General features: G+C 46.6%; 1 protein-coding gene across 2 annotated transcripts in view; it reads right to left on the reverse strand.

The window, feature by feature from the left end:
• Positions 1–3,982: 3,982 nt before the first annotated feature.
• LOC310693280 (protein FAM169B-like) overlaps positions 3,983–14,606 on the reverse strand; it is a 66,056-nt gene continuing 55,432 nt past the window's right edge. For both annotated transcript variants that reach the window (XM_083475197.1, XM_083475196.1), the window contains exon 10: positions 3,983–5,701. The gene's annotated coding sequence lies outside the window, so the exon portion shown is untranslated. The remainder of the gene's footprint in view (positions 5,702–14,606) is intronic.

The following is a 14,606-nucleotide window of genomic DNA, read 5'->3' on the forward strand; positions in this document are numbered from 1 at the left end:
TATACCGCCATGAAAACTGAATTGTGACTGACTACACTGTTGGCATTGCAAGGATGTCTTCAAATGTGACATAAAGCCTGGCGTTATTAACCCCGCCCTATGGGAATCCCTTGCAGATGACAGCAGTAAGATCATGCATTTGTAGCAATGACAAGAGGAGGAATGACTGCTGGGAGGAGCACAGAGAGAAGAAATGCCACGGTGTACCCGATGCAGCAAAACCCTTCATCTGCCCCACCTAAAATAAACCCCCCAAAATGCCCACTCTTGAGTTGTCTCTCGAGACAGACGGGTGCCAACACACAATACTTTTTGTATTTGTCTCTGACCTCAGTGCTTACCATCCCCAATGCTTTGAGAAAGAGGTATAGCTAGGTGGTAGAGCCTCTGCTATGCATGCAGAGGGCCTCAGGTTCAATCTCCGGCATCTCCAGGTAAAGCTGGAAATGTCCCATCTGAAACCCCAGAAAGCAGCCACCAGTATAGATAATACTAAGCTAGATAGAGCAATGGTCTGATTCAATATAAGGCAGCTTCCTCTGTTCCTAAGGCAAGCAATATTATTAAATCAGTTAAAGAAGGGCCAAAGGCTGGCATTAAGGGGAAAAAATTCAAGGGTTAGTTGGAGTTAATTGAGTTTAATTGTATGATGGCTCTACAAATTAGTCATTTTGAAGACTGGGAGCCCAAGATGGAATCATGCTTTTGAAAGGGGGGAGTGCATTCATCATCCTGCTCAGATTGAGCAAGAGCAGGTTGCATTTGCAGGCTAGGGGGAAAAGAGGGGAAGGAGGAGGAGAGCCTGGAAAGCATGTGTGCAGCACTGAATAAATGCACTAACTGTTTTAGTGCAGTGACCTCTCTCTGCTTGCAGGAGTGTAATGAGCAAGGAGAGCTCTATCTGGGGAACTTTGCCCAGAGAGTCAAGGCATTAGTACGTTCTTTAACTTGCAGTCCTATGGATGCAGTAACATTTCTCGTGGCCATGTGATGGGTGGGTGGGTGGCACCCTGAAGGAAAAGAAAACCGCTGAGCTTCTTCCACATCAGCAAAGCCAGGCTTGCTAGGCTGGCTCTGAAATGGACAAAGATCAAGCTAAATATCTGTGGAGTGGGGAGGAGGGAAAGAGGGACAACTGCCTTGCAGCAATGTATTTGTGCAAGACAAGGGCATTCTGTCTACCTGATAAGGCATTCAGCACATTTTCCCCAAGGGGCAGAGAACTTGGGGTTTGCTTCCATTTTAGCTTCACAAGAACTTTGTGAGGCAGGTTAGGTTGAAGAGACCATGACCTGGCCCAAGGCCACGCAGCAAGCTAAAAGGTCAAGCAAGGTGTTTCAACCCAGATAGCTCAGTCCATATCATGGCCCTGGGCCAAGACTTCTCAGAGACAACCATGACTCTGAAGAGGAGATGGATCCCCTCCCCAGTCAGTCCCATGTGGGTCTGTGGATAATGGAACTTCTCTTGAGCCCCAGACTGCTTCCAGAGTGGCTAGTCTAGAGACTCCTTGGCAGACCAAGAGAGTCCCGAGGAGGGACCCTCAGAGCTGGGAATCCTATTATTCCAGAATGAACCAATGGCTGCAGAAGGCAGCACCAACCTTTTAACCAGCCAGGAGGTAGCACTTAGTTGGCAGGGCCTCTGGTTAGCATCTACCTAGCCCTGCCATAAAACTCAGCCAGTTGCTCCAGGATCTCACTGAGAAAACTTGGGTGTTTGAATTGACTACTATTCCAGCCTCCCACCCTCATGTACGTTTGCGCCCTTGGACACAGAACAGTGGTCCTCAGGAGTACATAGCTATTTCTGTACCAAGAGACTGATAAATATCTACTATCTACTACAACCAATAAAGGAGCAACCATAAAACCCAAACTTGAGGGACAACATAATGACCTTGCTGAATTAGAGGATTCCATAGAGTGTCTCCTTAACTGGCAAGAAAAGGGCAAGGCAAATGGAGAATTCTCTTGCAATGCCCACTTCCAATCTTATTGGTTGCCTCTTCAGGGCTGTACACCACATTGATATTATGTCTGCACACAGTTGGACACTATTTGGATCAAGGTGGAAGAGTGAACCTTTCAAAAATGGTGCTGATTTTAATCACTTATGTCAAAACAGCACTGATTTTAACCACAGATTTCAAAATGCCAGTGGTTTCTCAATTTCTTAAAATTCACAAGCAATGCAGTCATACCTTGGTTTTCGACTGTGACTCAAATGTTTTGGCTCCTGAACGCCGCAAACCCAGAAGCGAGTGTTCCGGTTTGCAAACTTTTTCTGGAAACCTAACGTCTGACATGGCTTCCACAGCTTCGCTTGAGTGCAGGAAGCCCCTGCAGCCAATCAGAAACCGCCCCTTGGTTTTCAAACAGTTTCAGAAGTCAAATGGACTTCCAGAATGAATTCTGTTTGAGAACCAAGGTACGACTGTACCGGGTATGAAGCAGCTTTAGCATAAGTGGGCAGCTTATAAATATGTTTATAAATATAAATTTTAAAAAATACCACAGAGTGAATACGTTGCTGGAGCAGAGAATTCTGTGCCAGCTGTGCCATCCTCGATGCCCTCTGGAGCCGGTGATGACTAGCACCTACCCTTTCCTTATAATTTGCCTCCCCTCAGGGTTGCCCTTTTCACAGCAGGATGCTGAAGAAGCAAAAGGTATCGTGGCATCAGGGCCAAACTGTAAGAGATCAGATCTCCTGACTATATATATATATATATATATATATATATATATATAACCACAAAATGTTAAAGCAGCCTTGGAAGGCTACTTGTCTTTCTACCAGCAGGACTAAAACAGCTGAAGGGCTGATTTTGATCAGAAAAGCGGCATTGGGGGGTGGGGGAGGAATTAAACCCTCCTCTCTCACAACGCTGCTGTCCTGATCCAGTTTATGGCTGCATTAAAGGAAAACAAACAAAAAATTTGGAGATCGGATCATAGATCTCACATGGGCCGTATACGCACAGGGGGAATATTGCATTGGTTTTCTTGGTCAGAATGCTAGTGCTACTGTCCCATTTTTTAATGTTCCTTTCAGACTGTAGTCCCTATTTGTCTTACAGAACTGTGGCTTTTTGTCCGATATGTCATGCTAAATATCATTCACACCAATGGGCATCAAACATCACTGCTCCAACCGTTTCCACACATGCATGCTTCTGTCCCGCCAGGATCTCCCCCATTAAAACAACAGGGGGAAACTGTGTGCCAGTATATGGCCCCGATTTCAATCTACTCCCGATATTTTCTGGGTTAAGGGGGCTGCAAATAGGGTGTTTTTTTCTGAGATCAAATAAATGAGAGTGAAACAAGTGCTATCTGCCCCTTAGTTTTCCAGAATAAACTGCCAAGTGAATGCAGCCACTGAGTCAGACTATATTGGACCAGCGATGGGGAACCTGTGACTCTCTAGATGTTGTAGGCTACTAACTCCCATCATCCCTGACCTTTGGCCATGCTAGTTTGAACTGATGATATCCTACAACATCTGGAGGACCACAGATTCCCCATCCCTGGGCTACACTGGCTGGCTGGCAGTGGCTCTCGGGGATTCCAGACCTACCTGGGTGATGCATGTAAAGTTTGTGTTCGGCTTCGCAGACCTACCTGGAGAGGCTGGGGAACATACCTGGGATCTTCTGTATACATAGCCTGTGTTGTAACACTGAGCTGTGGCCCCTTCTCCAATCTGCCAGTCAAGTCGCATCTAGAATGTCCCAAAGCAGTCAGCATGAATGTAAGACTTCCACTGGCTGCAGCATGCAATGAGATTTCCACATGGACAGTGCGGCGCAAACTTCACAGGCTCAGAAGGTACACCCAAGTCTCATGCATGAGAATAATGATGCTGTTATTAAGGTAGGCATTTATTTCCTCAGCCTTAAAACTCAGCGGCCATTTATAGCATTATTTGTCCCATCTGCACACTTGGGAGAAGAAGAAGAAGAAAACCAACTCGTTAGTTAATGGTATGATTTATTTATTATTTATTCAATGATATATGTAGAGCCTATAGCTTTAACAGCTCTAATGACAACTCTTCCAAAAACAGAAACAACATGAAAAGGATGCACATGAATAATTAAAATCTCGCCTCGTTCCCTGAAAAGAGAGCTAAAAGTCATGGGCTCCTCTCTCTTTTGCTTTCGTTCCCCTACCAAGAAGAAAGGATAAACTGCCACCAGCTAAATGCTAGCCTAGTGAGAACAGGCATATAAATCACCACCATCATCACCAGAGATGCAGCAACTTTTGCATAAATTTTAGAGAGCATTGCAGCAGCAAGGCGGGGAGGGGGAATGAACCACTCATAGTTTTGCAAAAGGGAGGCAAACTCAGAAGCAACCATGAATGGATTAGGATCCCAGGCTATTGGATTTCTCAGATCACATGCCACCAGCAGAAGCTGGCGCAACTGGGACTGGTAGGGTGGAAGGGAGGGAGACCAACAGTAGGTGGAGCCAGAGCCAATGACAGGCAGACAGCCAAGTACCGTATTTTATGCTCCATAAGACACACTTTTTCCCTCCTAAAAAGTAAGGGGAAATGTGTGTGCGTCTTATGGAGTGAATGCAGGGGGGAGGCAGGCAGGAAAAGCCCCCAAGAGCCGCACACAAGTTCTGTGCAGCTCTTGCGGGCTTTTCCCCAGGAGGGAGAAGGGACTGATGCAGCCAGTCAGTCCCTTCTCCCTCCTCGTAGAAAAGCCTGCAGGAGCCACGCGCTCCTTAAAGGGTGTGCGACTCCTGTGGGCTTTTGCGGCAGGTGGGGGTATTGCCATAGCCGCACACAGCCCCTCCAGCTGGGAGAGGCTGCATGTGGCTATGGCAGAAGCCAAGACAGTGAGCGGAATGGATCCCACTCGCTGTCTTGGCTTCTTTGCTCTTTGGGGCTGGGGGGGATCCCGGGCTTCCCCCGGCAGCCCCAGAAGCTCTGGGAGAAGTGGACAGGCTGCGCGCAAGATTTTTTTATTGATTTCCCCCTCTAAAAACTAGGTGCGCCTTAGGGTCCGGTGCGCCTTATGGAGCGAAAAATACGGTAATTCTAGTTGTGTCTCCATTCTCCTCCCTACTGAGTTGCACAAGGGGCAACACTGAGAATAAGGAGGCGGAAGCAGACAGGCAGCGCTGCCACCCTGGTTGCAAGAGGGTAGTTGGCTGAGGTTGGGGGGGCACTGCCCCATTTGCCCCAAAAGACCAGCTTCCACTGCAAATTCAAATGTCCAGGTGACACAAAGCCATCAAGAAACTGCGAGCACTTTGAAGGACTGGATTTAGAGAACAATTCAAAGCTATCTTTGATGATTTGGAAAAGAAGTAAAAACAAGGAATACTGTAGTCAGTGTAACTGAAATCCAATAATACGTATTCCATGTGTTGTTTTTGTTTTTATCTTATGTTCGTGGTGTTAACAGTTGAAAACCAATAAAATACATATTTAGTGGGGGGAATGAGGAATACCTGATTTAAGTATTAGCTTGCTTGCTTGAGGGTAAAGTGGGAGTTGCACTGATCCAAATCTTCCCTGGATTCCTGGAGTATCCAAAGTCCTCAATACAAATATGTCTCCCATCCTTTACCTATTAAATCTGGATTTCCTTCCTCCAGGTTTCCTTCTATTTTGACTGCTGTGTTGTATTTTGAAGGTGTTAATCCAACAGCCCGGGGCTACAAATGACAAATCTCCTTTAAAAATTAAAAGAAATCTTGGGTCATGCATGTGTTCATCGTGCCTTGCTTCACAATGCTCAAGAGGAGAGGGAGAGGGAGAGAGAGAAGCAAATTCCAAAAGCAGACAGTGAAAGATGTTGTTCTTAAGGTGTTTTAGCAAATCCTGCCCATTTTTCTACAGGTTAGTGTTATTGATCACTGACACCGAAGGGTCTGACACATAATCAATAGGCCTTGTGACCCACACCATTTGTGTCATGGTCTGTAGGAGCTCTAGAAACAAGGATGGGGGGAAGGGGGGGAATAGAGCTCCTCTTATAGCTTTCCATTTCCTCTGGGAAACTACTTCTACTCAAAAAATAGTTTTAAAGGCAGGTTTATGATGACATTAGCCAGAGGCAGGGGGCCCTTTTCAGCCCAAGACCATGTGCCAGAAGTGGGCGGGGCCAGAAGCCAAAGTGGGCGGGGCAAAGAATGTAAATTTTACCTTTGCACAGTAAGCTTGTTTCTGCACACTGACATGCCCTTCTCTGTCCTCCATCCAGGGAAGTATCAGAGTTCAAATATATATACATTTCGGCCAGGCAAAAGCACTCAAGGAGGATGCAAAGCAAGTCCAGAGAGGGTATGGCTTGGGGAGAGTCCCAAGGGCCAGATGCAGAAGCTTGGAGGGCCAGATTCTGAGGTTCCCCCATCCCTGTCCTATATCTGCTAAAGTGAGCTTGAATTCACAAAAGCTCATGCCAGCATAAATTCGTTAGGCCTTAAGGTGTCACACGAAACTCTTGGATTGTGTTTGCTGCAAGGCTACATTCACAACCATGCATTTCAAGCACTATGATACCATTTTAAACAGTCAAGGCTTCCCCCCAAAGGATTCTGGGAGCTGTAGTTTGTTAAGGGTGCTGGGAGCTGTTTGGAGACCCCTCATAGAGCGACAGTTTCCAGAGTGGTTTAACAATCAATCCAACTTCACAGGGACCTCTGGGAACTGTAGTACCGTGAGGGGGAAAATGGGTCAGGCCCCTTAACAAACCACAGCTCCCGGAATTTGTGAGGGGAAAATGGATCTCCTAATAACTCTCTGTCCGCTTAACAAACTACAGCTCCAGTTTGCATGGGCCCTGTGCAAGGTGACCCCTGTCCCCCACCCCAAAATGAGTTTACCAGGGGATGGGGGAGCAGATGGGAATGGCTGGCAGTATTGAGTGTTGCGAAGAGAAGCACTGTGGGAAGCAGCTCTGGCCAGCCAACATCTCCATCACCCCAAGATGCCTCTCAGAGAAAAATGAAGATAGGGATTATTGTTGCAGTTGCTTTTCCCAAGCTGTTTCTTCACAGTACCTGGCTGAGCACTGCCATTCTTAATTCTTATTTAGGGGCACAAGCAACTGGAGTCGGCCACAATGTGCCCTTGGCCATCACATCAGGTAGCAAAAGATCTTGGGCGACTGAAAACTGGCAAGATCTCTGGGACCTCACTTCTGGAAACATTCTGCAATGCAGCGGTGGTAGTTCCCAGCACCCAAACAGCACCCATCTCCAGCACCTTGAATACAGAACTCTGCATCTTCTGGGTTGTGATGCTCCCGTTTGAACACCAGGCGCATTGTGGCAGTTGTGAAAAAGCAGCTTTGGGTGGAGACCACAATTTCTATTTATTACACCAAAGAAATTTTGAGCATGCAGCATGTGAGTGAAAAAAACACTCTGGGAAGCGAAGGGGAAAAGTTCATGGCCTCTGTTTAAGGTGAATTTTTGAGGGGGGCCGAATGGTGGATTGAATGTCCAAGGGAAGAGCAACACTGCCACCTTGTGTTCAAACTAAGAATGGCTTCCTTCTTGTCCAACACGTTTAGGGGCATCCGAGATCAATGTTTCAGGACAAGGAATCTTTTTGAGATAATGAATGTGTGATCTTGGCTGATCCAAGGTCACATTAAATTAATGCAGTCTTCAAAGCTTTTTGCGGTGATACAATTAATGATTTGCCGCCATACCATTCAAAGAACTAACGACCAAAAAACCTTAAGGGCTTTGACCTACTTAGTTATGGTTTTCAAAAATAACCTCAAAGCAAAACTATCCTTTTTCCTCCCTGACCCAACCCTCTTGCTTTTTTGCCACCCCGGCTCAGGGTTCTTAGATAGGTTTGTCCACCTCTGGCTTCTTCTGTTTTAATCAATACTGGGATGTACATATTGAGTGTATTGCTCATTTGCTGATTAGCAGGCCCTGGTAAGACAGGGCAAGCCCAACCTGTACTTCAGTATAGAGAAAATAACATCATTAATTAGGAAGAGTCCCACTACATTGAACTACAGACATACTTGCATTCATTTTATTTATTTTTTCAGATTCACAAAAGGTTATGGGAGTGTAAAACTTACTAATCCACTACCCCAATTCCTCCATATCCGAGGCGTTTATCCTTCCCTTCGCCTACAAGGTATTTAAAGGTCGCCTAGATCTTTGCTAACAATCAGGAAGGCTTAAAAGACTAATAAAGTCCAAGACTTGCTTCTGTCTACCATTATCTAATTCTTTCAGCGCAAGTGACCCATCCATTGATCCTAAATTACATTCCTTAATTGGGGAGAGTGGAGCCGGGTGGGGGGAGGGAGAGGAGGAGAAAGTTGATGCTACACATTGGTTACAACAGCTTTTCAAAGCCTGCTGACTACAGACAATCACTCCTGTTTTTGAAAAAGTTGAGTTCAGATATTTGGTGGCTCTAGCTTGGAAGCCTGCTGTCTACCTACGATCAAGGCCACACAGATTTGGGGAAACTGAGCGGTTGAGGAACCACCCAAACCACTCAAATATAAACAGGTGTGCTGCGAGAAAAATGCACTACAAGACAACTCACACAGAACTGCGGCAACTATGTGCCTTGATGCGACAATGCTTTGAGGGCGGGAGGGTGAATGCTGCAAATTGTAAGGATGTGCCTTGGCAAGAGGGAAGTGGGAAGAGGAAAGGGATCTGTCCATGACATCATGCTCACAGTGCATGAGATCCTTTGGATGCTACAGCAGAAGCAAGAAATTGAAAACATGAGTTGATTGTGCTCTGCTGGCTCCCCAGAGATCTGGGAAGGGGGGTTCAGATAAGGCACACTCATGCACTCACTCATCTTGGGAGACAAAATATGTGCAACTGTGAAGCTTCTTACAGTGCATCTTGGATGTTGCATGTATGCCGGAAATTTGAGGCAGGAAATTTGAAACTTGAGTCCGTTGCACTGTGCCGGCTCCCTGCATCTTGGGGATGTAGTGGTGCAGAAATACAGTAAGCCCCCTCAGAAGAGGTTGAAAACGCAACTGTGAATTTTCTCATGGTGCCATCTTGGATGCTCTGTGCACGCATGAACAGTGGTGCTACTGAGGTGGCAGGCCCATTGCTACCACCCCTTCCCTCCACGGCCAGTGCCTAACTTCACCTCTCTTCAGAGGCAGGCCTGCCATTGCACGTTTGCAACTCTGTACCGGAGCAAAACCACAACTCCTCTGGTAGAGCGCATGCCTCACCAGCTCAAGTTCCCAGGCTCAATCCCTGGCATTTCAGGTAGGACTTGGCCAAACTCTGGAGAGTGGCAGTTCATCACTGCAGACAATACCAAGCTAGATGGAGCAGTAGTCTGACTCAGTATAAGGCTGAGAATCTGAATCATCTCTATGACCCCAGAGGGAAAATAATAACAGTGCAATTTTATACTGGCCATGTATCAGGCAGAACATATTGCTTCTTTGCTTTTGCTTTTTTTTTTTGCTGAGAGCTTGCAAACTTCACAGCCTAACCTTCTCGCCCTTCCACATAACGCCTCTTGGCCAATCTTCAAAATGTTGCATTTGACTGTCCAGGAAAATCTTGCCTTCCTGAGCAGGTGCTGCTAATGCCTTTGATGTCTGAACCATGAAGGGCAGGCCACGCTAAATACCATCTTAAAGACCCTTCTGATGTCTACAGGGAGAGGGATTCCTTCCTGACCTTTTCTCTTGGAGCCGCCTGGGCGTATTTTGTTCTGCATTTCCCGATAGCCCCTCCTCACCATTTCGTGGGCACCCAGGAGGTCGCGGTAACAGAGGTATCTTGTGCCAAAGGGCTCTGGAGCCCTCTGAGCAAAGCATTCAAATAAAGATATTTGTGCTTGTGACATAGGTCAGGCCAGGACAATACGCAGTTCTCAGTTCCACTGATTTCCCCCCACCGCCAGTGACCTCAGCAGAGCTAGAAGAAAAGAAGCATTTCAAGCAGCCTTGCAGCAGATGGGCTAGGAAGGCAGTAAGAGAAAATAAAGAGCTTGGATAGAAGGAGGAGACTGAAGCAGCCCCAGAATTTGGAGACACTTTGAGATTCCAGAAAATCCTCTCTCTCCTCATATTGTGAAAATCTGGGCAGGGGGGTGGACAGTTGCTTCAGATTCAATCTCGGTTAAGCAATTCAACCGAAAAGTTTCAAAAGCAAAAGGATACAGCATGAAGAATTTCTAAACGGTAAATTAGCCAGTCTAAATAATCCTGTTAGGAGGCTTTATATTTCGGGGGATATGCAGTTCCCCCCATCTCTTTGGAGAGGTAGCTTAAAGCTTGGGAGGGGATTATTGTCTCCATACAGGGAGGTTTATGGGCATGTCATGCATCTGTATTTTCCAAAGGCAGCGTGGAACTAATGCTGTTAACAGCAGGTCAGTCTGCCCAAACAGAGGGCAGGAATACCGGCCAGCTTCTGGTTTCTCGCAGGTCAGAAACCTTTAACACTGGCTGCTCCGACAAGATGGAGCCATTGATCTACCAAATGCACAGGTGTATATTTTACTGCAGTTGAGCATGGAGTGATTGTTGTTGTTTAGTCGGTTGGTCGTGTCCAACTCTTTGTGACCCCATGGACCAGAGCACACCAGGCACTCCTGTCTTCCACTGCCTCCCACAGTTTGGTCAGACTCATGTTTGTAACTTCGAGAACACTGTCCAACCATCTCATCCTCTGTCGTCCCCTTCTCCTTGTGCCCTCCATCTTTCCCAACATCAGGGTCTTTTCCAGGGAGTCTTCTCTTCTCATCAGGTGGCCATAGTATTGGAGCCTCAGCTTCACGATCTGTTCTTCTAGTGAGCACTCAGGGCTGATTTCCTTAAGAATGGATACGTTTGATCTTCTTGCAGTCCATGGGACTCTCAAGAGTCTCCTCCAGCACCATAATTCAAAAGCATAAATTCTTCGGCGATCAGCCTTCTTTATGGTCCAGCTCTCACTTCCATACATCACTACTGGGAAAACCATGGCTTTAACTATACGGACCTTTGTTGGTGTTGGAGTGATTATATAAATATATATAACACAGAGCTACACATATCAAGGAAACGTTTTCCCCACAGCTATTTTGCTATGCTGCTATCTTAATGTCACAATCAAGGAAAGAACATTTTGTGCCATGATTACTGACGATAAAAACTCATTTGACGGGGGGGTAAGGCTATCATTGGTTACCAACCACAATGGCTGCGTTCTACCACCACTGTCAGCCGCAGTACGCCTCTGAATACGAATTTCTGTGAGTTGCAAGTGGGGAAGTGTGCTATTGCACTCATGCCCTGCTTGAAGGCTTCATACAAACATCTGGTTGGCCACTGCAGATGAGATGGGGCTGTGGGATCTTCTCAATCCATGTTCACATATTCAGTAACCACACAGCTTGGAGAGCTGGCATTTAAGCAAAGCTAGTGTCAGCAGGCAAGAAGTTGTTTGGCTTAAATGCCCTGGCACAGCCCACTGCTGATGGACCCTCCTGTGAAATACTGCCTTTTCTTGTGGGATAATTCTTCAGGCAACAGTCTTCTTCGCACTTAATCCAGAGGAAGTCCTGATTTCTTTTTAATGAAGCCAGGAATCCCAGCTCATGCCAAGCACCTGCCCCCATCTCTTAATTGCGTAAGGGGTCGGAAAAATGGCACTCACAGGCATCAGTGTGCTTGCCAGTACTTCCTATGGCATCTATGGAAGGTCTTGGTCAATATCCCTCCAAATGGCCATTATGCACAACGGACTGTTTGCTCAGACTGCTCACTTCCTGTTTGCACGGGCTCAACCTCTCCGATGTTGGGTACTCCTCCTTGAAAGTTTCATTGGATGCCAGGATTGGATGCCCACCTTTCCAGGGCTTCTGAACAGAGGAGTGGTGCAAAGGGCTTGTCTGTGTGAGCAAGGGAGACAGTGGTGGCTTATGTAGGCACCAAAACAACAATATCATACGTGTGAACCATGCATCTAAGGGGAGGGCATTCCAAAGCCTGAGTGCAACTGCAGAGAATACCCTATCTAACATTCTTGCATAACATACCATTCCTGCTGGAATGATGAGAAGGGCTTCCCCGACCACTCCTAACACTCAGATGGGTCAAGAGGTGCTCCTTGAAGTAAATGGGTCCCATTTAAATAAAAGTTAGTTTTTGAATTGGACTCAGTGGGATAAGAAGACTCCCTGGAAAAGACCCTGATGTTGGGAAAGATGGAGGGCACAAAGAAAAGGGGACAACAGAGGACGAGATGGTTGGATAGTGTTCTCAAAACTACCAGTATGAGTTTGACCAGGCTGCGGGAGGCAGTGGAAGACAGGAATGCCTGGCGTGCTCTGGTCCATGGGGTCATGAAGAGTTGGACACAACTAAATGGCCAAGCAACAACAACAGTGGAGTACAAGAAACCAGTGCAGGTCCTGTAGAATTGGGAGTGATCCTGGTAACGTGACATTCCAGATCCAGATCACCACATTCCGCACAAGCTGTAGATGTCTTCAAGGCAGCCCCACACACAACACATTACAACAATCCAAATGGGGGGATTATGAGTCACTGTGGCTATTTTGGTCCAAGAACAACCATAACTGGTGAACTAGGTGGAAGCAGAAACAAGCATTCCATACTACTGAAGCAGGAGATTCTAGCAACATACCTGGATCCAACAGTACCCCCAGCTATGAATGTGCTCGTTTAGTGGGAGTGGCCCACACCCAGGGTTAGCCTAACCAATTCCCAGACATGAGCCCCTTTCAGCCACAGTGTCTCCCTCTTCCCTAGTTTCAGTCTACTGGCACATAACCAGCAATTTCTTCTCTCTTCCCATTGTTGAAAATGATCCTCACACAAAAACATACCTGGAACACACCTTATGCTTCCATGTTAGGAATATCCCAGTAATGCGTGATCAGAAACATCAGGAAAGGCAATTTGTCCTTGTTTAGCAAGAGATTCCCATTTTGAGAGTTTTTAGGAAAGTATCGGTGTGGAGGGGGGAGGAATCTCATGTTATCCCCCACCCCGCCAAAAAGTCCAAATTGACCTGTGCTGTTGGTTGCACTATATTAGATTGGTGCTCCCCACCACAGCTCCTGGGCCCTAAAATGACAGCTCAAACAAGAGCTGAAGAGGCCCACAGTTGAGGGGAACACTATTTCCAAACCAGGAAATGCAGAACTCTGTGACATCTCTATTGCTAATATATATATATACACACACCGTATTTTTTGCACCATAACACTCACTTTTTTCCTCCTAGAAAGTAAGGGGAAATGTCTGTGCGTGTTATGGAGGGAATGCCTGCCGGGGGGGGGGAGAGATCTGCTGCAGTCATGAGCAGAGGATCCCTTCCTTCCCTCCTCCGTGGCTCGCTTTAAAACAGCAAAGCGGGAGAGGAACCACTTACACAGGTGTAAGCGGCTCCTGTCTGGTTGGCTGCTTTAAACCATGCTCTCTGTCCCTCTCTCCTCCCCACTCAGCAAAACTTTTCAGCTCTCTAAGCCAGGGAGGAGGGAGAGAAGCAGAGCCTGCTTGTTTTAAAGGAGCAAAGCGGGAGAGGACAGGAGCCTTCTCCCCTTATACCCCTCTTCTGCATTATTAACAGCATCCTTCTCCACACACCCCACGCATGCTCCTTGTCCCTTGAGTGCTTTTCCTTCCCTCCCCACTTAAAACGTGGTTACAAAGCACGGATTCACATGGATCCTCAGGATTTTTGCATTGGGCTACCCCAAACTCACCGTCAGATCACATGTCTGTGGCCACAGCATGAACCACAAAAATCATACATCCACTGTTTCGTTTAGAATATTTTTTTTCTTGTTTTCCTCCTCTAAAAACTACGTGCGTGTTATGGTCAGGTGCGTGTTATAGAGCGAAAAATACGGTATATGTCCCCACTTGCAGCTCCTGGCCCAGAAAGCAGATTCCAAAGCAGCGGTGGGGGAAGCTATGGCTTGGTTGCCAAATACCTCCTGCCCCCCGCGCATCTCTAGCTGACCTTTGGAGCCAATACTCCTCAGTGGTCCTACATCATGTCCTCCTCAAGTGCTTTCACATGGCTGGAATGTGTTCTTGAACTGTGATAATGCCTCTTTCTTGTCTAGATGGCGGGGGGGGAGAGAATGCATGTGTTTATATAAATCTGTTTTTTGCACGGCTAGAATGCACTCAACTATATGCAGAAAGAGTGCAATCTATTAATACTCCACAAGCAGACTTGGTATAAATAATCAAAGGGGTATTTTGAAGCTGGCTGCCTGCTGTTGAGAGACCTCAGAAATCGGTGTCAATAGCTCGCATGGCAACCTCCTTGATTTCCGTATAATATCATTTGTGCACATTTTGTATGCAGAACGCATCTGTGATTTCACCTTAAGTTCCCAAAGTACAAACACTTTGGCAGCTGGAGCCTTAAACTGAATCTGATTAGCAAATATCAGAGACAAGCTTTCTTTGCCTTCTTGCTTGCATCCCTGCTAAAAAGTTAAGAAAATTACAACAGTGCATGCTTGAACCTTTGGCTCAGAGCTCTCCAGGGCAGTGCTGTACTCATGATTAAGCTGTGTAGTGGCACCATCTTGTGGTGACAGCAAAACATAACATTAGCACATAACACAGTTTTATCT

The sequence above is a fragment of the Podarcis liolepis genome (assembly GCF_965112155.1).
Source record: "Podarcis liolepis genome assembly, chromosome: 14".
NCBI classification, from domain to species: Eukaryota; Metazoa; Chordata; class Lepidosauria; order Squamata; family Lacertidae; genus Podarcis; species Podarcis liolepis.